Source organism: Dendrobates tinctorius, unplaced genomic scaffold (assembly GCF_039654945.1).
Source record: "Dendrobates tinctorius isolate UK_male_01 unplaced genomic scaffold, ASM3965494v1 ptg000004l, whole genome shotgun sequence".
Taxonomy (NCBI): Eukaryota; Metazoa; Chordata; class Amphibia; order Anura; family Dendrobatidae; genus Dendrobates; species Dendrobates tinctorius.
Window position 1 is genome coordinate 16303296 of NW_027361672.1, and position 21761 is coordinate 16325056.

Below are 21761 nucleotides of genomic sequence, written 5' to 3' on the forward strand. Positions count from 1 at the left end.
CCCCGCCCCTCTGTTCAAACTTGTGGGGTTGAACACACAACATTACATCAGGCTCTCAAGACCGGGCACTCATCACACCTTGCCCCACAGGTCGAGAGAACCTTTTCCAACTGTCATACAGCCTCCTCTCTACGTTAGGCCTCCCCGCCCCCAGGGGTCAGAATATTGGTCCTGCTCTTTGACCCTCCAGTTACAGTCTGTCTGCGTCATCAGACACTGTCTAGTCACCACCTTCCTCTCTCTGTTTGTTCCGTTCCCCGACCAGCTCGCCCGGTTGGTACGGTCATCTGTCCTACTTGAGTCTACTGTCTGGCCTGAGTCTGACCCACTCAGCTTCTCAAAGGAACTACTGACTCTCAGCCTCGTACGGCCTGTCGAACTGCCACTCACTGACATTCTTCGGCCACCTGCCCTGTCACTTCTTGGTGGAACCCTTCGGGTCCTTACATCTTGTTGGGTTGGAGGCGGCCGCCACCTGGTATTCCGTACTTCTTTATTAATTCGCTGGCGGTCCTGCCTCAACTGCTCAATCTCTTGCAGGTACCCCACTCGATACTCCGAGAGCATCCGAAAGCCTCTCAGGCTCTCCACGGAGCCAACCACCAGGATGGGAATCCTACCCACTTCACTGCATACTTGGTCTTCATCATTAGGAGGGATCCTCACTCTCACCACACTGGAGATATTCACAAGGTCTTGCATTACCTTCCCGGATCTTCCAATGATTCTCCCAATCAGAGCTTTGGGTACCGGCACCACCACAACTTTCCGCAAACCCAGCTGATCCATAGCCTCCCTTGCTAACTCTAGGCGTCGAGCAGCCTTCACATTACTCTGCCTGACCTGCTGTTTGGTGTGGAGACATTGTAGATGCATCTCTTTCAGGACAGCTACTCGGTTTGATGTATCTTCTCTGTCCGATACTATCACCAACTGCCGAGTCTCAGGTGCCAAGGGCACCTTATACGCTTTGACCACTTCTTTGAAAGCCTCATGCACACCTTCCTCCGCACAGGCTTCTTGCATGTCCTCTGGTACATCAATCACCGACTGGAAGGTTGTGGTCTTGCTCTCTTCCTGGACTGAAGGCTCTAGCTTTACCACGGACACTTCCCTCACTGCCGTTGACCCGACCGGGTGACGGTCTTCTTCCATTCTTAACTCACCAACTTCACATGATTTGATCACTTCATGACCCTTTGCCATGAGGGCTACTGGCCGTTCTGTCCTGTTATCACTTGCGCTCACCCACGGTAAGTCTTCGTCCAACTTCTCCCGCAGAAGACTTTTAACTACTCCTCTGAGTTATTCCATTTCTTCCCTAAGGGTCTTGTTCACATTTTGCCACATTGACAGGTGACCACTGAGCTCCAAGACTTCTTTCTCAAGCCCTTCCACATCTTCTCTTAAGGTGTTGTTTGCGCTGTGCCACGTTGACAGGTGACCTCTGAGCTTCCAGACTTCTTTCTCGAGCTCCTCCACCTGTGCTTGGCCGTTTGTCTCATCACAATTTCTCGCACGAGATGTTCCTTCACTGTCTCTATTATTAACTGTATCTCCTGCTCTAGTTCTCTTTTGGCCAGTATGTGTTGCACCATTACTTCTTTAATTATATTGTCAAAAGGTACCCCGGGGTTAGTCCCATCAGTCGAGTGAACCCCCCCAGTTACCCTCTGACGGTGTCTCTACTCCCGTTATCTTCTCGATCAGGTTACCATCCGTCCTGTCACGAGTTTCAGTCAGCACAGCACTAGATTCTGTCCTAGTGGTGGCTACTGGCAACAACATGTCACAGTCACACCACACCGTACAGTGAACCCCCAAGACACTGTCTATCCATGTGTCAGCTCCGCTCTTTTTGTTTACCGCACCCTTCTCATTCACACCGTTGTACCCTTCAGGTGACGTCCGGTCAGTAAGTTCGTCCGATGCCCTTCTTTCTCCGGTCGCCCCTACGTCTGGCCTGTCCATGTTAGGAGGCATCAGCGTCTCAGTGTCTGCTAGGCCCACAGTAGAAACATCTCTACCCTCCTACCCTACATCATCAAATATGACAAAGTCCCGGCGCCTCTCAAAGGTATACACTAAGTTTTGTGGCATACTACCGCCTTGGCACTCCCCCTTTTTCATCTCAATCAGGACTCTGTCCACCTTATAATTCACAATGACCCCGTGGACACAGCGAACTCTGACGTTTTTCTCGGTCACCAGACTCTTTGAGTCCAGCCTACCAGAGACTCCTTCCTGGCACAGCATCATGGTACACACCTGGGGCCCGTCATTACTACCCGGAAAGTCTATCTTACATTCCTCCCAAGACATACACATACACTGCGGTAGTCCAGACATACCCAGAGTCAACCAATGCTGCCATTTCCTGAATCACCCCAATTTGGGTTACCGCCCCCTCCTTGGACTCCACCCCTTTTTGGGTTACCACCCCAATTTGGGTCACCGCCCCCTTCTGGGACTCCACCCCTTTTGGGCTACCACCCCGATTTGGGCCACCGCCCCCTTTCGGGATTTCCTCATGTCCGTTTTACCGGTCTTCTCAGACCACAGTTCACACAACACAGTTTATGTCTTAACGATACCACACAAGTCCTTGTTGGCACCACCACACCTCCTGCTGTCACTGATGACCGCCACCACCGGCTGCTGTTCACACACAGCGGCTGGTGTCACTGCAGCTCCTGCTGCGCCATCTTCGTGGACCCGCCGATCCACCGGAAGCCACTTGTCCCCTTCGTAGCCGCTTGTCACCTTTGTGACCCCCACTGAGCCACCGCAGGCTGAGTTGAGAAAAGAAGAAAAGAAAAACACCACACAAAAAACTCACGTGTCCTTTCTGTGTGCTATTCAGGACGTACCGTCTCCACCTGAAACCATCCAACACACAGGGCGCACCGGGTGCTATTCAGGGAGTGACCCTCCTCCCAGGGTTTCACAACACACCGGCCACACCAACACAAAACTCACGTGTCCTGTCTGTGTGCTATTCAGGACGCACCGTCTCCACCTGAGACCATCCAACTCACAGGGCGCACCGGGTGCTATTCAGGGAGCTGACACTCTTTCCAGGGTTTCCCAACACACCGGCCTCACCAGGTCCAGGGGCTTAGCGGGTGCTATTCAGGGCATCCGTCTCTGCCTGAGACTGCCCAACACTTACGCCTCACCAGGTCCAAGGTCATACCACGTGCTCCAGGGATCTTCCCAACACTGACCCTCCAGGACCTTGCTCACTGGGCCCTCCAGGTACACAGTCTTTATCACTGACCCCGGTCAGTACAACATGGCTTTCACGGCCGTCACCTTCTGGCCGCTCAGGTTCTCGGACCCCTCTACCGCAGAGGTATCCTAGCAAACACCAGTCTCTTTCTCCTGGGGAAACGGCCGTACTGGGCTCACCGATCCAGACAGTGCCTTACTCACTAGGCCGCCCCGCGGTTCCAGAACCATAGCCGGGCAGTGGCTTCCCCAACCGTCAGCCGTCCTGGCTCAGCATTGCCAGCACTGCAAGATACGCCTTTGGAAACCATTGCCCTTAGCAACCGACTTTGCAGTCCTCTTCCGTTGCTCCCAGCAGCAAGGCTACAATATTGCCCATTGCTTTCTCCACCAAATGTGAGGTAGCGCTGTCATTTACTTGGGGAATTCTCGCTTGGCAGCGAACAAAACACATCCGGCACGGGTTTTCCATCAAACATAGCAGTCCCTGCGGTTTATTATGTAGCATAAACCGACAGAAGCAATCAACAAAACTTCACATAAACAGCAGAGCGTCCGTTATAGCTTCCCTATGTAAACCCAGTGTTCACACAGATTGCTCAATGTCCAGCATACAGGCTCTCTTAGGGTACCGTTACACCTAGCGATGCACCAGCGATCCCGACTAGCGATATGACGCGGCCAGGATCGCTGGTGCATTGCTAGGTGGTCGCTAGTGAGCTGCCACTCAGGCAGATGTCACCAGCGACATCGCTGGGGACGGGGATCGCTACTTACCTGTCAGACGCGGCGATCCTGCGTCCTCCCGCTCGGCTCCACGCGTCACTCGTCGGCGCCACAGGAAGCGCCGCAGGAAGTGACCGACGAGGAATGCTCCAGGAGCTTCTCGCGCGATCAGCGATAACCAGCGGGGGAGCCGGTCGGAGGTAAGTATCACATGCAGCGATATCGCTAGCAATATCGCTGCAACGTCACAAAATCGGTGACTTTACAGCGATATTGCTAGCGATATCGCAGTGTGTAACGGGGGCTTTAGCCTCATTTATCTCACCCACGTCAGGGTCTCCACATGGGTCCATCACTCATGCTGCAGACTTCCATATCACTCCAGGGAACTTTCAGGCTCTGGCAGCCATTACACACAGCCACACACAGGTTGTTAGCCAGGAGACAATCCTGCGCACGGGACCCGCTCTGGACCAACCAGGTCCCTGCATTCACCCCTTGTGACTCACCCTGGCCACATTATATCGTTCATAGCCTCCAGCCTCCCCTGTCACAAGCCTCCCCTCCATCTTCAGCTCTATGAGCGCTCACCTGCTCTTGTGTCCTCCCCCATGTCTTCTTCTTCCTCCTCTGCTGTGATGTTTGAAGTGAGAGACGATCTCATCCTCCTCACATGCAGATGCTTCAGTACCTCGGGTGCAGGGACCTATCTGACCCCGGAAGTTGCGGCGCCACTACCTGGGTCAGTCAGATCCCTGCATTGAGGTGAATATGAAGGTGCACCCCCCTTCCTGACCCTGACACCCTCCCCCCCCTCTGAAAAGACAACAGATTTCCTGGATTGTCTAACGGTGGGGAGGGGAGGTTAAAAAAATGTCTTCCCTGTCTTGTTGCTGCCCCCTGCAGCCCAGCGCCCTAGGCATGTGCCTAGTGGCAAATACGACCCTGGCCCCGACAGTCCAAAGAGGTACCCCCAGTTCGGTCCATCTTCTTACATCTATGGTAACTTTTATTGTAGAGGTGAAAAAGTCAGGACAGCTATTTATCAGTCAGCCATCTGACAGTACAAGATGACAATGGGAAGAAGCCCAGAAATGATATGCAACCCATTTATTAAGGCTGATAGTAAGAGATTATTTATTGAGCAAAAATATTTTGTGGCGGGAGAGAGCTAAAATTATTAAGGCACATGATAGCTTCCCTCATATCTTACATTTAATTAGTGATGAGGGAGTAAATGTCACAGAAAATAAGGATATATTAGTGGGTTTCTACGACTACTACCGTATGCTATACTCTTCTAGATCTCTAAATAATGAACAGGAAATGGGAGAATATCTATCTAGAGTCAAATTACCTAAATTATCCAAAAAAGCAGCTGAGGCACTTGACAAACCTCTAACTCATGAGGAATTGGAATGTGCACTGCAATCATTCCCTAATGAGAAGGCTTCGGGATCGGATGTGTTCCCGGATGGGCTCCCGGGAGAATTTTATAAATGTTCTAGCAAACTACTTCTGCCTCAATTGTTGAAGGTATTTCAGGAGGCATTCTGTACCGGTAATCTTCAAGTATCAGTGTTGAAGGCAATGATCTTAAACAGGATAAAGACCCCCGAATCCTTGATTCCTACAGACCAGGGGTGGGCAATTAATTTTCCCGAGGGGCCACATGAGAGACCATGACTATTGTAGAGGGCCGAACCAATAGCTTGAAATTAATTCTACTCAATATTAATTTATTAATATTAATTGCATCACTTAATATTGAGCAGAATTAAGTTTGCTGACACCTCATATATATCTTTAGCCCCCCCACAGCCCCTTATATACAGCATGAGCCTCACACAGCCTACTACATATGTGGCATGAGCCCCATACAGCCTCCCCCATATGCAGCATGAGCCCCACACAGCCTCCCCCATATGCGGCATAAGCCCCACACAGCCTCCCCCATATGCGGCATGAGCCCAACACAGCCTCCCCCATATGCGGCATGAGCCCCACACAGCCTCCCCTTGTATGGCATGAGCCCCACACAGCCTCCCCATGTACAGCATGAGCCCACACAGCCTCTCCATGTACGGCATGAGCCCCACACAGCCTCCCCATGTACGGCATGAGCCCCACACAGACTCCCAATGTACGGCATGAGCCCCACACAGCCTCTCCATGTACGGCATGAGCCCCACACAGCCTCTCCATGTACAGCATGAGCCCCACACAGCCTCCCCGTGTACAGCATGATACCCAGTTTGCCCATATACTGCATGAGGCCCCACACAGCCTCCCCATATACTGCATGAGCTCCACACATCCTTCTTATATACAGCATCAGCCCTACAGTACCTCCACATACTGTGTGCATGAGGCCCCCATATACTGATTGAGCCTCCCACAGCCTCCCCATATACTGATTGAGCCTCACACTGTCATGATCCAGGTTGGATTATGACAGATTTTGCACAAGTAACCTTTTTTTTCCTTTAAGCTGTTTGCTTAAAGTTAGTTTTGCTCCCGGTGGCCATTAGGGTCATTACACTGTGGTTGTTTTAGTTTTAGTTTTGGCCCCGGTGGCCGTTAGGGTCATTGCACTCTGGTTACTTTAGTTTAGTTGCCCCCCCCCCGGTGGCCACTAGTGTTATTGCACGTGATAATGAAGCAGGTGTGATTCCCTGACTGCTACCTATAAAGGAGTAGCAGTTGGTCCCACTCACTGTTGGTGATATTGCTCATTTCCAACCAAGTCTGGTGAAGGAAGGAACTACAGAGAGGAGTTCCTGGCAGCTCAGGGGAGCTCTGGTGTAATAGCTTCAGGCAGAAGCTGAATTCAGGTGTCGAGCTTCAGGGGTGAAGCTGAACTTTGGTGTCGTACTCTGTTGCTGGGACCAATAGCAACAGAGCAAAGCCTAAGTGGTGTTTTTCCCTGCTTGTTACATTCCTTGTGTGTGTATTAGTGCAGTGATGGGATTAGTTTCTGCACCGTCCAATTCACTAGAAAGGGATAGGTGCAGGGCAATCTAGAGATTTGAGGTATCCAGCTCGTCGCCAGGTGCGGAACCTGCCTAGGGATCGTCAGGAGTGTAGGGACACTGACTCAGGGGAGTGCAGGAGGTCTCCACGTCCCCGTTCACTATTGCAGGGCCCTCCATTGTAACTCTTTCCCTTAACTCTGTTTAAATTCACCCTGTTGGAGGCGGTGTATCCAGGTTCCCGGGTGTTATAGAAATTCGCCCTGCTGGAGGTGGTGTATCCAGTCACACGTGACATTACACACACAGCCTCCCCATATATTGCATGACAGTATACACCCTTCCCATAGCCTCCCCATGTGCAGCAAATCACCCCCATAGAATCCCCATGTGCTGCATGTCACCCCCATAGATTTCCCATGTGCTGCACGTCACCCCCATAGAATCCCCATGTGCTTTCACCCCCATAGAAGCCCCATGTTCACCCCCATAGAATCCCCATGTGCTGCACGTCACCCCCATAGAATCCCCATGTGCTGTCACCCCTATAGAAGCCCCATGTTCACCCCCATAGAATCCCCATGTGCTGTCACCCCCATAGAATCCCCATGTTCACCCCCATATTCATACACATACCTCGTCCCACTCCCCGGCGTCCTGCTTCTGCAGCGCTGACTCTCTGGCGGTACACAGCTGATGCGATGACATGACGTCATCACGTCAGCTGTTTCACATGCTGATTGGTGGAGGAAGTGGCCGGAGACCCCTCCTCCACCAATGCTGACAAAGGGGCGGATGTGGCCCACGGTCCGCACTTTGCCCAGGTCTGATACAGACCCATATATTTACTTCTGACAAATGTAAAACTGCTGCTAAGGTCTCAGCAACTAGACTCGATAATGTCATTACTAAAATCATTCATGGTGATAAGTCTGGTTTTATGCCAGATAAATCTACAGCTATTAACTTGAGATGGGTGTTTTTAAATATGCAATTAAGTACTAAAAATACTGGGTTATGAGTGGTACTTACTCTAGATGTGGCTAAAGCATTCAATGTGGTCGAATGGAATTATCTGTGGATGATTCTAGATAGGATATGCTTTGGCCCCAACTTTATCACATTTATCAAATTGATGTACAATGAACAGTGCTAGAATCAGGGTTAAATGAAGTCTATTGGTTGGGTGGCTCTGTGAGGGGCACGAGACATGGATGCGCCATGTCTCCCCTTCTTTTTGCCATTACCATTGAACCCTTGGTGTGTCTTATACGTGCATCCTTGGAGGTCAAAAAGTATAGGGTATGAGAGGTGGAGGAGCACATACTGTATGTCTATGTGGACGATATGCTCCTATTTCTTGGAGATGCTCCTTCTTTAATTGAACTGTTAATGTCTATTCTGAGGGAAATCGGAAAATGGTCAGGCTTTCTCATCAACTGGAAAAAAAAAATCAGTCCTCATGCCCCTATACCTGTTTCCAAATACAAAGTGGTTGGATCCTACGAATATCCAAATGGTGAAGGAGTTTAAATACTTGGGGAATAGAGTGCTGGCTAGGCCCCTAGACAACATACCTCTTAATTTGACTACACTTCCCGACAGGTTTATAGCAAAGATAAAAGCGTGGTGTCATCTGCACTTCTCATTTGCCGGGAAAGGTAACCTGATAAAAATGATGTTAATGCCCTAACTGCTATACATATTGCACAATTCCCCTGGTGTGGATTCAAGCATACTATTTTCAAAAAACCCACAGGCTCTTTAGATTATTATATAGAAGAAGAAACAGGCCAGAATGAAGTTAGAACACCTTCAAAAGGATAAAATAGATGGGGTGTTAGCCATTCCTAATGTATGGATTTATTATCTGGCTGCTCAAATCCAACAGCTGAAAGGATGGGATCAGGGTAGTGAGCTGATGAACTTAGATAACTAGTTATATAGGCAATTCCTTGCCATATATTTTGTGGAAGCTGGGGGTATGGGAAAGCATCATCCCAGGTACTGACACTATCTATGATACTATATATAAAGTGTGAGACAGAGGGAAAAGTCTCATAGATGGTTATGGTTATACGGCTTTTACGTCATTATGGCATCAACCTCTGTTGCCAGAATTTATGGGGTTAGAGGGGTATTCTGAGTGGGAAGAGAGAGGGGTCTACACTCTAGCCCAAATTCTAACTGGAATCAATGTAAAACAATTTGAGCAACTGGAAAGTGAGTTTAACATACCTCGCCGACATTTCTTTAGATTTTTGCCACTCAGATATGCATATGCAGCACAGCTTATGCCAAAAGACCTGGCCATAAAACCTAATCCTTTGATTGAATGGGTAAAGGAGGAGGGAACCAGGAAAAGCCTAATTTCTAGCTTATATAAACTCTTGCTCAGTGCATATTTGAAAAAGCTTTCCCTTAACATCAAAACCTAATTGAAAGCTGATGGATGACCAATGGGAATCCATTCTAGGCTCAATACCTCTTCTATCACTCTCTGAAGCTCAAAGGTTATCATATCTCTATTTGGTTCATAGAAAATATAGAACCCAAGCTTTCTTACATCAGAATTGGTGTGAGGCCTAATTTATTTGTTCGCGATATGTGGGTCGCCCCGTCCCAGGGCTGTGGGGTACTCGGTACCGGGCCGGTGTCAGGGATGTGTCACGGCGGCTGTGACCCGGTCCGTGGCCTTGGGCACCCAAATCAATGGTGGTTTGTAATATAGTTTATGTGATAGTTCGTGACGCCACCTGTGGTGTTTGGCAAGTAAGGTGTTAAGCCAACGCTGCGTGCAGATCCTCTGGGGCTGATGGTGTGTTGCAGCATAGATGGTGTAGCTCCCCACAGGTGAAGCTGTAACCCCAGGGCAGTGTAGTTGCGATAGATGAGAATAGGCGCAGGCGATGTGTGGAATGTTGGTACCCAGATGTAGCAGTGCTGGCGGTGTTGGCGCACAATTGAATGGAAGACACCAGGGCTTGTAGTTCCAAAGCTTTACTCACAGTTCGTGGTACACACTGATACCTGCCTCTGTGCCGTGTCCTACGGGGCAGAGACTCAATCAACCTCCCAGGCAAGTCAGGCTTCTCCTCTCCAACACTCCGCCAACATGTACCTTTCCTGAACGACTCCTCTATTGCTCCTTTAGTGTGAAGAGCTCCAGTACCGTGGTACTCTGAAGTTCCTCCTGTCAGATGTTCCTAACAACTCTACTTGTATGACAGACAGCTGTTGCCTCTATCGGTGACTCCCTTCTCCGGAGTCCTGGCTCTCTATTCAGTTGCTGTTGTGCCCCAAGTCTTGGATGGGAGTAGTGCATTTACAGCCAACTACTCCACCGGTGTCTGCTGCAGAACCATAAGTGTCCATACAACCTCGGGGACCGGGCCCTGGCCTTGCGCTGAGAACGTATAGGCAGGGTTCCTCTTCCAACCCACAACTCCTCTCTGTTCTCCTACTCCTTCGTTCCGCGCTCTTCCTTCTCTCTCTTATGGAAGCTTAGATTGCAGTTCTACGTCTTTCTCCTTCTGTTCCTTTCCAGTGCCAGCAGGCTCAGGTCACTGAGGCAGCTGCAGAACTCCTTCCTCCATCCCTTCTTCCAGGGATCCGTCCTCAGACTCTCCTGACTGACTGACCTCCAGACTGATCTGTAATTCTAAACCTTCCAAACCCTTTATATGAATCTCAACTCCACCCACCTCCCAGCACATCTCGTGTTACGAAGCAAGGAACCACGAAAGGTGCTCTGCTACCCTCTAAGCATGAAGCCGCAATGTGGTCAGGTGACAAGGCTTGCGTTCTACGCGTTTCAAGTGACTAAGCACTCTTAATCGTGATTAAGAGTGCTTAGTCACTTGAAACGCGTAGAACGCAAGCCTTGTCACCTCATGCTGGCTTTTAACCTCACTTGTATGGATTAAGTGAATAAAGAATTGCACTTTCACTATATCGTGGAGCTGGACATTTATCTTTAATACAGGGAGTTATACCAGACATCCCTGAGGAAGTGGCGATTGGCATGGCCAGAATTCTCTACACTGCAAGGATAACTATTGCCTCACACTGGATTAAACCAATGCCACCATCAACTACTGAATTTATTAATAGAGATAATGGATCTATATGTCTGGAGAAAGGAATCTATATCAAAAGAAACATAATAAAAATTTGATAGGATTTGAGGCCCTTCAAATAATACCTATAGATTACCATAGAGAATTCTGTTAATGGAAAATTATCATGGTATAGGACATGGTAAATGTCCTGCTCTCTCACAGTTAACTTTTGCTGGCCTCCCTTTGGATCTGGGAGGGGTACTTATACTCACTCCAGACTAGGATTCCCTGTCAGCTATACTGTTGTTCTGACTGTGTGTCTGACCCCCTGGTGTGCTTGTAAACTCCATTGCTTGATTGCCTCCAGTGTATGACCTGGTCTGTGTGCTCACTCTGTTCTCTGTCTCACGTTTTGGTACTATTGTCTTCTCTGATTCTGACCTCCTGGCTTGGCTATTGTTACTCAGTTACAGTTTGTCCCTATTGTACAGTCTACTGTCCGTTCTGGTTTACTGATCTCTTGCTATGTCCAGACTATCTGCTCTGTCTAATCTTTTGCTACTGTCGTGCTATCTCATGCTTTGACCCCGGCCTGATCTGGTTTACGTCCCTGTCTATGCCCCTTGGTAACTTTGTCCCCTAGTTACCGTTCTAGTTTTCCTTCATCTCTTAGCTCTCCGGAGCTTAGGCCACGCCCCCAGCAGTCAGGTGCTTCAGGTCCTATCTGACCTGAAGCAATCTCTCTCTGCTCTTACTTCCTCTGAGAGACCTGTAGCCTGCTCCGCCCCATGGCAGTCATGTGCTTCAGGTTCTGTTTGTCTGAAGCACGCATCTTCACTGCTGCTGCCCCGCTCCACAGGTATCTTTGAGCACAGTTTGTTTTACTCAGGACACGTGCACTGGCTCAGTGACCAAGTGCAGTGCGGTGTTCATGACAAAATATATTTGCATTTTTACGCTAATATAACCTTAGTTTCTCTAGGTTTGAATTACAGAGCATACACTCACTGGCCACTTTATTAGGTACACCTGTCCAACTGTGTGTTAAGACTTAATTTCTAATCAGCCAATCACATGGCGGCAACTCAGTGCATTTAGGCATGTAGACATGGTCAAGACAATCTCCTGCAGTTCAAACCGAGCATCAGTATGGGGAAGAAAGGTGATTTGAGTGCCTTTGAACGTGGCATGATTGTTGGTGCCAGAAGGGCTGGTCTGAGAATTTCAGAAACTGCTGATCTACTGGGATTTTCACGCACAACCATCTCTAGGGTTTACAGAGAATGGTCCGAAAAAGAAAAAAAATCCAGTGAGCGGCAGTTCTGTGGCCGGAAATGCCATGTTGATGCCAGAGGTCAGAGGAGAATGGGCAGACTGGTTCGAGCTGATAGAAAGGCAACAGTGACTCAAATTGCCACCCATTACAACCAAGGTAGGCAGAAGAGCATCTCTGAACGCACAGTGCGTCGAACTTTGAGGCAGATGGGCTACAGCAGCAGAAGACCACACTGGGTACCACTCCTCTCAGCTAAGAACAGGAAACTGAGGCTACAATTTGCACAAGCTCATCGAAATTGGACAGTAGAAGATTGGAAAAACGTTGCCTGGTCTGATGAGTCTCGATTTCTGCTGCGACATTCGGATGGTAGGGTCAGAATTTGGCGTAAACAACATGAAAGCATGGATCCATCCTGCCTTGCATCAACGGTTCAGGCTGGTGGTGGTGGTGTCATGGTGTGGGGAATTTTTTCTGGGCACTCTTTGGGCCCCTTGGTACCAATTGAGCATCGTTGCAACGCCACAGCCTACCTGAGTATTGTTGCTGACCATGTCCATCCCTTTATGACCACAATGTACCCAACATCTGATGGCTACTTTCAGCAGGATAATGCGCCATGTCATAAAGCTCGAATCATCTCAGATTGGTTTCTTGAACATGACAATGAGTTTACTGTACTCAAATGGCCTCCTCAGTCACCAGATCTCAATCCAATAGAGCATCTTTGGGATGTGGTGGAACGGGAGATTCGCATCAGGGATGTGCAGCCGACAAATCTGCGCCAACTGTGTGATGCCATCATGTCAATATGGTCCAAAATCTCTGAGGAATGCTTCCAGCACCTTGTTGAATCTCTGCCACGAAGAATTGAGGCAGTTCTGAAGGCAAAAGGGGGTCCAACCCCTTACTAGCATGGTGTACCTAATAAAGTGGCCAGTGAGTGTAAATAGACATTTCCTAGATAGCGAACAACTTTTGTATATGTGCTGACTCAGTGGGAAATTTTTGTAGTAGTACTTGCATACTTAGGAATGTCACTAGGAATGTCACTATACATTTCAGAAGATATTGTGTATTATACTTGTTAAATAATGTGTTCCAGATTTGTGGTTTGGAAGGGTGGGGAAAAAGAGGTATTAAATCTATTTCTGCTTGGGTATAGGTTCTATTGGGGGGGATGTTCTCCGTGGTTGTAATCATCTGTAAAATGTTTAATAAACATAATCTCATTCAAAAACTCTCTCTTGAGGTCGAATGTAACCATCCTGAACTCCTCAAAAGAGGAATACCCAAGGGCCAATACTTACGGGTACAACGTAATTGTACGCATAAGAAAATGTTTGAAAAACAGGCAAAAGAGCTGAGAGACAGATTTTGCCAGAGAGGGTACCCTAACAGAATCCTCCAAGAATCATACAAGGGGGCTATATCCCAAAAAAGAATGGAATTACTTACCCCTGACTCAAAATCTGGCATTGAATCTACTATGACATTTATTACCACTTATTCCGATAGAGTACGTGAAATAAGATCCATTTTGAAGAAACACTGGACCCTCTTGGTGGATAATGACATTAACACCAGCCTGGACCAACATCCTCATATAACATACAGAAAAGGAAAGTTCCTTAAAGACTGGAGCATAGCCACTTTACTGAGACAAACTACATGGATAGGCTCTAATGTTAAGGGATGCTACAGATGTGGAAACTGTAGAAACAAAATCAGTGTGCATAGAAATGCACGGGATGACATCACCACCTGGTGAGCCTCCCAGCAAACAAATACACCAACTCCAATGAATTATGCCATAACAAGAGAAACTGGAGTGCGCGGTGATAGCAAGAAAAATACTTTTTTGTATAAAAATATAAATGTTTATTAAACATGCAAAATATATAAATAAATATACATAGTAGAATAGTGCACCAAGGAGCATACAGGCAAAGCACGAGGGCCACCCCTCTGGCAAAGCAACCCTATTATAAGCAAATACTCAGGTCAAGTGACCAAAGAAAAATTTTTTTTTTTTTTTTCTCTTTTTTTGTAAAAGAGGCAAGTCAGGAGATACCTGACATGGACCACAATGCCACCGCAATAAATCCCGAACAGCCAGGTTAAATAAGTAATGGTACCGCTTACCAGGATCTGAGAGGCCAGAGAGGGAGCCCCAAGTGCCTAATGTCCACCCCCGACGCGCGTTTCGCTGGCTCTGTAGCCTGCTTCCTCAAGGGGATAATGAGTAGTGAGGAATAGGACCTTAAAATAGCTCATGTGATGGGTCACGTGATGCAGAAGAGCCAATTGCGGTGATTTGTAACGGCGCATGCGCGGTGTGCGCGCCAGGCCCTCCGCACAGCCCGGGCGTCATGCCAACCAATGCACAAACAGGACAAGAACTGTCCCGCTGCGCATGGGGGCATGAAGACGCCCTGCAGCTAGAGGACACAGGCGCCCATCACCGCGGATGCGCACAACCACCTAGGCTCAGTAAAATCTGCCGCCATGATTATAATAATACATATGGGTGAACCCAAAAACACATAATACACATAAGGGCAGATAGTCCGCCCCGCTAGTAATATTAGAAAAACACCCAAAAATAAGATGAAGGTACGGAAAAAGCAAAACAGAAAAAACAATAAAAGACAATTATGAATAAATGCACCAGCAACAATACAATATAGACAATAAATAAGTGATAGCCCTCGTGCTTTGCCTGTATGCTCCTTGGTGCACTATTCTACTATGTATATTTATTTATATATTTTGCATGTTTAATAAACATTTATATTTTTATACAAAAAAGTATTTTTCTTGCTATCACCGCGCACTCCAGTTTCTCTTGTTATGGCAGATGTGGAAACTGTGTGGCTTGTTCATTCATTTCAGCTGGAAAGAACTTTACCGGAAATGTCACAAAAGAGGAGTTCGCCATCATTGGATTCATCAACTGCAGAATACAGGGGGTTTTATATAAGGCCAGGTGTATACGTGGCCTTGAGTACGTCAGCAAGGCCAAAAAGAAATTTAAAGGTAGAATCAGGGTGTATTCTTGCGACCTCGAACATGAGAGAGACTCCCAAGACATTTTAATCTACATCACAGATGTCTCAAAGCAACCATTTCCTTTATGGACATTGATAAGATTGACAGACCCACAAGAGGTGAGAACTGGAATCATGGAATGATTACTATAGTTATTGCTGATCAGGATTAGCTTGGACTATCTTTAGGTATTGTCCACTGTGACTACGTATAGATAGTTGTATATACCCAGAGTCTATGCTTTATACTAGTGTTCTGTCCTTGTTGTTATTATTTAAATAATGTTCTTACAAATTTTATTTAAAACATATAATACAGATTTTGATATATTTTATACATTGTATAGCACTCCATTTCTTTTGGTTCTCAATATATTATAGAAGTTTACAATCATTACTATCCATTGTAATTACATGGGGGATCATAAATACTCATTGGTTACAATATGCTCCCAGCCTTTTGGCATGAATGAATTTTCTGTGAGTTTATTTTTATAGTTGATCAGTAACCAAGGTCAAGTTCAAGGGACAGTGGGAAGCCTTACTAGAGTACCTTGCAGACATTCCTGCAGTGTCCAGAGCTCAAGGCTCGGAACAGGTACTACAAAGAGTGCCTTATCCTCTGGTATACAGGGGATGATGGACGTGAAACTACGTGAAGGGAAGGTAACAGATCCCGGATGCACTGCGGGACTAGACAGGAAATCCTTGGTACTGACAGGAATAGTAAATATAGAGATAGTCCAGGAGTAATGGACAGCAATGCTGAAGACGCACTGTATTCAGGAAATAAGGAGTAAAAAGTGTTTTGCCCAATACTACGTGTTACAATCCAATGAACTTGAACTGTGAAATAAACTTATACTTGTTGAAACGAACTGTGTCCTTTGAGTTATGTGCGGTGGCTCATGAAGATAGAGGCCAGGAGAAAGTAGAGGCCTGCGGCCTACAAGTGAGTGTGATGCACCCCTCACCTGGTAGCACACTGAGACTTGGACATAATTTTACTGTAAAGTGCCAGGGCGTTATGGAGCAGCAGCTCGTCCACAGTTACTGCCCTAGGTCACTTTACATACCCTTTGGGCTAAATATTTATTATTCTTTGCTTATATAGTGTCATTAATTCCGCAGTACTTTACGGACATTCTCATCACTGTCCCCTGTGGAATTCGCAATCTATATTCTATATTATAAGTATGTCTTTGAGAAAACCCATGCAAATACAGAACAAATATAAAAACATACAAACTCATTGCAGATATTGTATTTTGTGGGATTGGAACACAGGACCCAAGTAAGGCTGGACCACCATGCTGTCCAATGACTCTTATATTTATTTATTTATATTTGACAGATCAGACTTTTACGAACATGTTGATATCAAATATGTGCATTTCTTTTATTTTTTGTTATTTTTAGTGGGAGAAAATTGGGGTTATTTTTTATTTTTATATTTGTTAAAATACTGTTGCTTTTTATGTATGTCATAGTGCCTACAGTAAACTTTTACTCTTCTGATCTCTTATACTATATACTGAAATACTATAATATTGCAGGATATAGGGAAAACTGTGGTCTCCTTTGAAGCTCAGCACATAGCTAAACTGCAGAGGAGGACTAAAACCATAGCAACTGGGGCCTTCAGCAGGCCCCCATTGCTGTCATAGTAGGTCATGGGGTACATCGCAATCACATCACGAAGAACCAATGGATCACAACATTTGTAGTACATGTACTTCATGTTCGGGAAGGACTTCCTGACTGAAGAAGTACATGTACATTGGGTATGGAAAGTATTCAAAGCACTTTAAATTTTTCACTCCTTGTTTCATTGCAGCCATTTGGTAAATACAAAAAGATCATTTTTCTCATTAATGTACACTCTGCACCTCATCTTGACTGAAAAAAACAAAAATGAAGAAATGTTTACAAATGTAATAAAAAAGAAAAACTGAAATATCATATGGTCATAAGTATTCACAGACCCTTTGCTCAGACACTCATATTTAAATCACATGTGATCTTCCTTGAGATGGTTCTACTCCTTCATTGGGGTCCAGTTGTGTTTAATTAAACTGATAGGACTTGATTTGTAAAGGCACACACCTGTCTATTTAAGACCTCACAGCTCACAGTGCAAATGAGAATCATGAGGTCAAAGGAACTGGCCAAGGAGCTCAGAGACAGAATTGTGGCAAGGCACAGATCTGGCCAAGGTTACAAAAGAATTTCTGCAGTACTCAAGGTTCCTAAGAGAACAGTGGCCTCCATAATCCTTAAATGGAAGAAGTTTGGACCCACAGAAGTCTTCCTAGACCTGGCCATCCAGCCAAACTGAGCAATCACGGGAAAAGAGCCTTGGTGAGAGAGGTAAAGAAGAACCCCAAGATCACTGTGGCTGAGCTCCACAGATGAAGTAGGGAGATGGGAGAAAGTTCCACAAAGTCACTGCAGCCTTTCACCACTTGGGCCTTTATGGCAGAGTGGCCCAACGGAAGCCTCTCCTCAGTGCAAGACATATGAAAGTCTGCATAGAGTTTGCTAAAAAACACATGAAGTGCTTTGGACATCAGACTTGGCCAAAGGTTCAGCTTCCAACAAGATAATGACCCTAAGCACACAGCTAAAATAACAAAGGAGTGGCTTCAGAACAACTCTGTGACCATTTTTGACTAGGCCAGCCAGAGCCCTGACCTAAACCCAAATGAGCATCTCTGGAGATGTTAGGCGTCAGGTTTCTGCGTCTGCTCTGCAGGAATCCAGAGCATCACATTCTGCGGTCTCCTGCTGTCTATCTACTGCAGAGAAGATTACTTTGCAGCAGACCGCTCCAGAGACTAAGTTCCTCTGTGCTCCTACTTGGCATGCTCACGAGGCAATCTCCCATTGGAGATCGGGAGTCATGTGCCCAGGTCCTGCTCCAGATCTCATTGGTCCATCTCGGAGATCTGGAAGGTCCCGCACGGCTATAAAAAGCGCGCATGACCATTCAGCCATGCGCTAGTATAGACTATACTTGCTATGTGTGAATGGTGACGGATGTATGATTCTGGTGACTGACTTAAGAAACCCCTTCCCTCTGATATTATGCATGTGGATAGGGAATTAGTTCAGCAGTCAGCGCAAGTCAGTGGCAAGCCTTAGGCCACTGTGCACATCGCACCTCTGCGCTAGTGTCCGACATTGCACCTGCTTTGTAGCTGTGTCGTCCTGCGGCAGTGTCCTACGCCACGCTGCAGTTGCAGCCCTTCTTGGCGCTCGCGGTAGCGCTGCCGCACACACGATAGCTCTAGATGGACGCAGCTCCTCTGTCTTAGGTCCTGCTCCTGTGACCTGATACCATGTGTGCATCTACCTGAGGCCTGTGATACTAACAGGCTCAGTGTTTTTGTATGTTTATGTTGCGGCGCCTATGTGTGTTAACAGAGCTCGCTTTGTGCACTTCGGGTGAAGTCTAACCCATGCGCATTATACCGCCATATTGCTTGTCTGTCATTACCTAGCAGCGGTGTAACATCTACTGCACGGTGGACCCCGAGAGGCGAACGCACTTTATTGTTTATTTTCATTTAGTGCGTTCCGCCGTTCCTAACAGGAGAGACCTGAAAATGGCTGTCCACCAACATTCACCATCCAACCTGATGGAGCTAGAGAAGATCTGCAAGGAAGAATGGCAGAGGATCTCCAAATCCAGGTGTGAAAAACTTGTTGTATCATTCCCAAGAAGACTCATGGCTGTACTAGCTCAAAAGGATGCGTCTACTCAGTACTGAGCAAAGGGTTTTAATACTTATGACCCTGTGATATTTCAGTTTTTCTTTTTTAATAGATTTGCAAAAATTTCTACATTTCTGCTTTTTTCAGTCAAGATGGGGTGCAGAGTGTACATTAATGAGAAAAAATTAACTTTTTTAAATTTACCAAATGGCTGCAATGAAGCAAAGAGTGAAAAATCTAAAGGGGTCTGAATCCTTTCCGATCCCACTGTACGCAGGCTTCGACTGACCCACAGGAGAACCGGGGATTCTCCGGTGGGCCAGTGTGTAAGAGTGGGCCACCACCCTCTTATATGAGCAGTACTTGGACAATATACTTGAATTACTATGTACAGATAAAGGCAGCATCTTATTCATATAATAATCTGCCAAGTTTATTGTTATATAAATTTGGGATTGAGGATAATGTAACATTTGTGTGTAGCTGAAAAGTGGGCCCCTTGAATTGTTTACTGGTGGACCTTTGTCACCCTAGTCTGACACTGCGATGTTCGTCTGGGCGATCGCCCATGCACAGGGGGGCTGTGCGCCGGCAATCAGGTGATTTTGACACCTGACACCAGGCTCTCAGTGCCAGCACTTTAGCCCCCTAAATGCTGCGATCGGTGCGATCGCAGCATTTAGAGAGAAAGCATAGGGAAGATAGCCCCACTCGGTCCCAATCGTTGCCATGGTAACCCGATGTCGTCATCAGGCACTAGGAAGTTAGTTAGATCATGCGCATTGACAGTCTATAAGGTATAGCAATGCTCTTGCATTGCTATACCTTATAACTGCGATCAAACTGCAGAAAATGAAAGTCCCATAGTGGAAATAAGTAAAAAATAAAAAAGTGAAAACAAGTTCCAAAAATATTTTTGTAACAATCACAAAATATTAATAATAAAATATATATATATATTTATATATATATATATATACACACTGTACTTTTCATATTATAAAACGCACTTTTTTCCCTAAAAAGCTCTAAGATGCATTCTGATATCCTGCAAAGAAATTCAAGTTGGCACAATACAAAAATCACATGTTCAATGGATTCAAGAATTACGAAGGTGATATCAAAGAAGGGGTCCTATGTTAACATGTACCTTAGCCTGTTAAGAATGTTTACGATTGAAAAAGCTTTAGATTTCAGTAAATGTGACTTCTTAATACCGCAAATTGAACAACTGACCATTTTCAGTTATTTGCAGCCTATAAAATCTTTGGAAAAGCTGTTGAGCATAATAATTTGGAACAGTGCATCATGAGTTTTTTAGTTTAAAAAAATACTTTTATCATTGGGGGGGGTTGTCCAATATAATTTGATTTATATTCTAATGTATGATGATTTGAACATGTCACTGACTCATTTGCATTGACCATCTATAAAAATCAAAGAATAATAGCATTTGGATAATAATTTGGAATGTGGTGCATAGGGCCTGATTTATCATATACATGTTTTTTGTTGGAATAATGCATATTGATCTGTATGTATTGCAACAACTACTACTGTACTGTTTTATATATTGTGCATATTGTGAGATTGTTAACAAAGTTCAGTGACAAAAAAAAACAGACAGGATGCCCCCTCCTTCTCTTCCCTTCTTGTTGTTGTAATGCTCCCATGCTGCAAGCCACAGCAGATACCAGACTGATCACATTCCATGCTGTAAGCTGTTCAACCTGGATATGAATAAATCTACATTCTGTGTTGCTGACTCTGGATGTTACGCTGATTAATCCGCTGCTAACAGTTTATGGGCACAGAGTCCTAGAGTCCCAGATCCCCAGAGCACAGAGAAAAGAAAAGAAAGGATGACAGCAAAGATGGCCACCAGCAGCAGCAACTCCACAAAGTTTACAGTACCAAATCTCACTAACCAGAATTATCAATCCTGGAAATTCAAAGTGAAAATGCTGCTGATAAGAGAAGGTATGTGGAAATACACACAGGAGCCTGAACCTGACCCAGTATCACAGGAGTGGATAGAGATGGATCAGAAAGCACAAAGTACCATATCACTCAGTATAGATGATGATCAGATTGTGCATGTGTGTAAAAGTGAAACTGCAAGAGAAATGTGGGAGCAGCTGCAAAAGGTGCATGAGAGGATAAATTTAAGCAATAAACTTTATCTCATGAGAAAATTGTACCAGTCTAAACTACAGAATGGCCAGGATATGCAGGACTACATAGCAAGCATTCTAGAGATTGTAGAATGCCTGAGAGGCATTGGGGAAGATTTGAAGGACTTTCATGTAGCCGCATTACTGCTTAGTGATCTTCCAGAAAACTATGACACTCTTGTAACCGCGCTAGATGCGCACCCAGATGATGAGCTTACATTGGAGTATGTCAGAGGGAAGCTCATAGATGAATATAAGCGGAAAGCGGAAGGTGTAAACAGCAGGACATGTGATGCAGAATCTGCTTTACAGACACAAAATCTAAAGGATAACAGAAAGCACCTAAAAGAAACACGTGAATGTTTTGTTTGCAAGAAATCAGGACATTTGAAAGCCAACTGCAGAGTCTGGAAAGCTAGAATGAATCAGCTGAAAAAGCAAAGCAGTCTTCAAAGGGTTAAAAGTGCTGTGTCTGCAGAAAATGATTCTGTGAATACTGAAACTGCATTTACTGTCAGTGTAAATACATCAAAGCATGCATGGTGTATAGACTC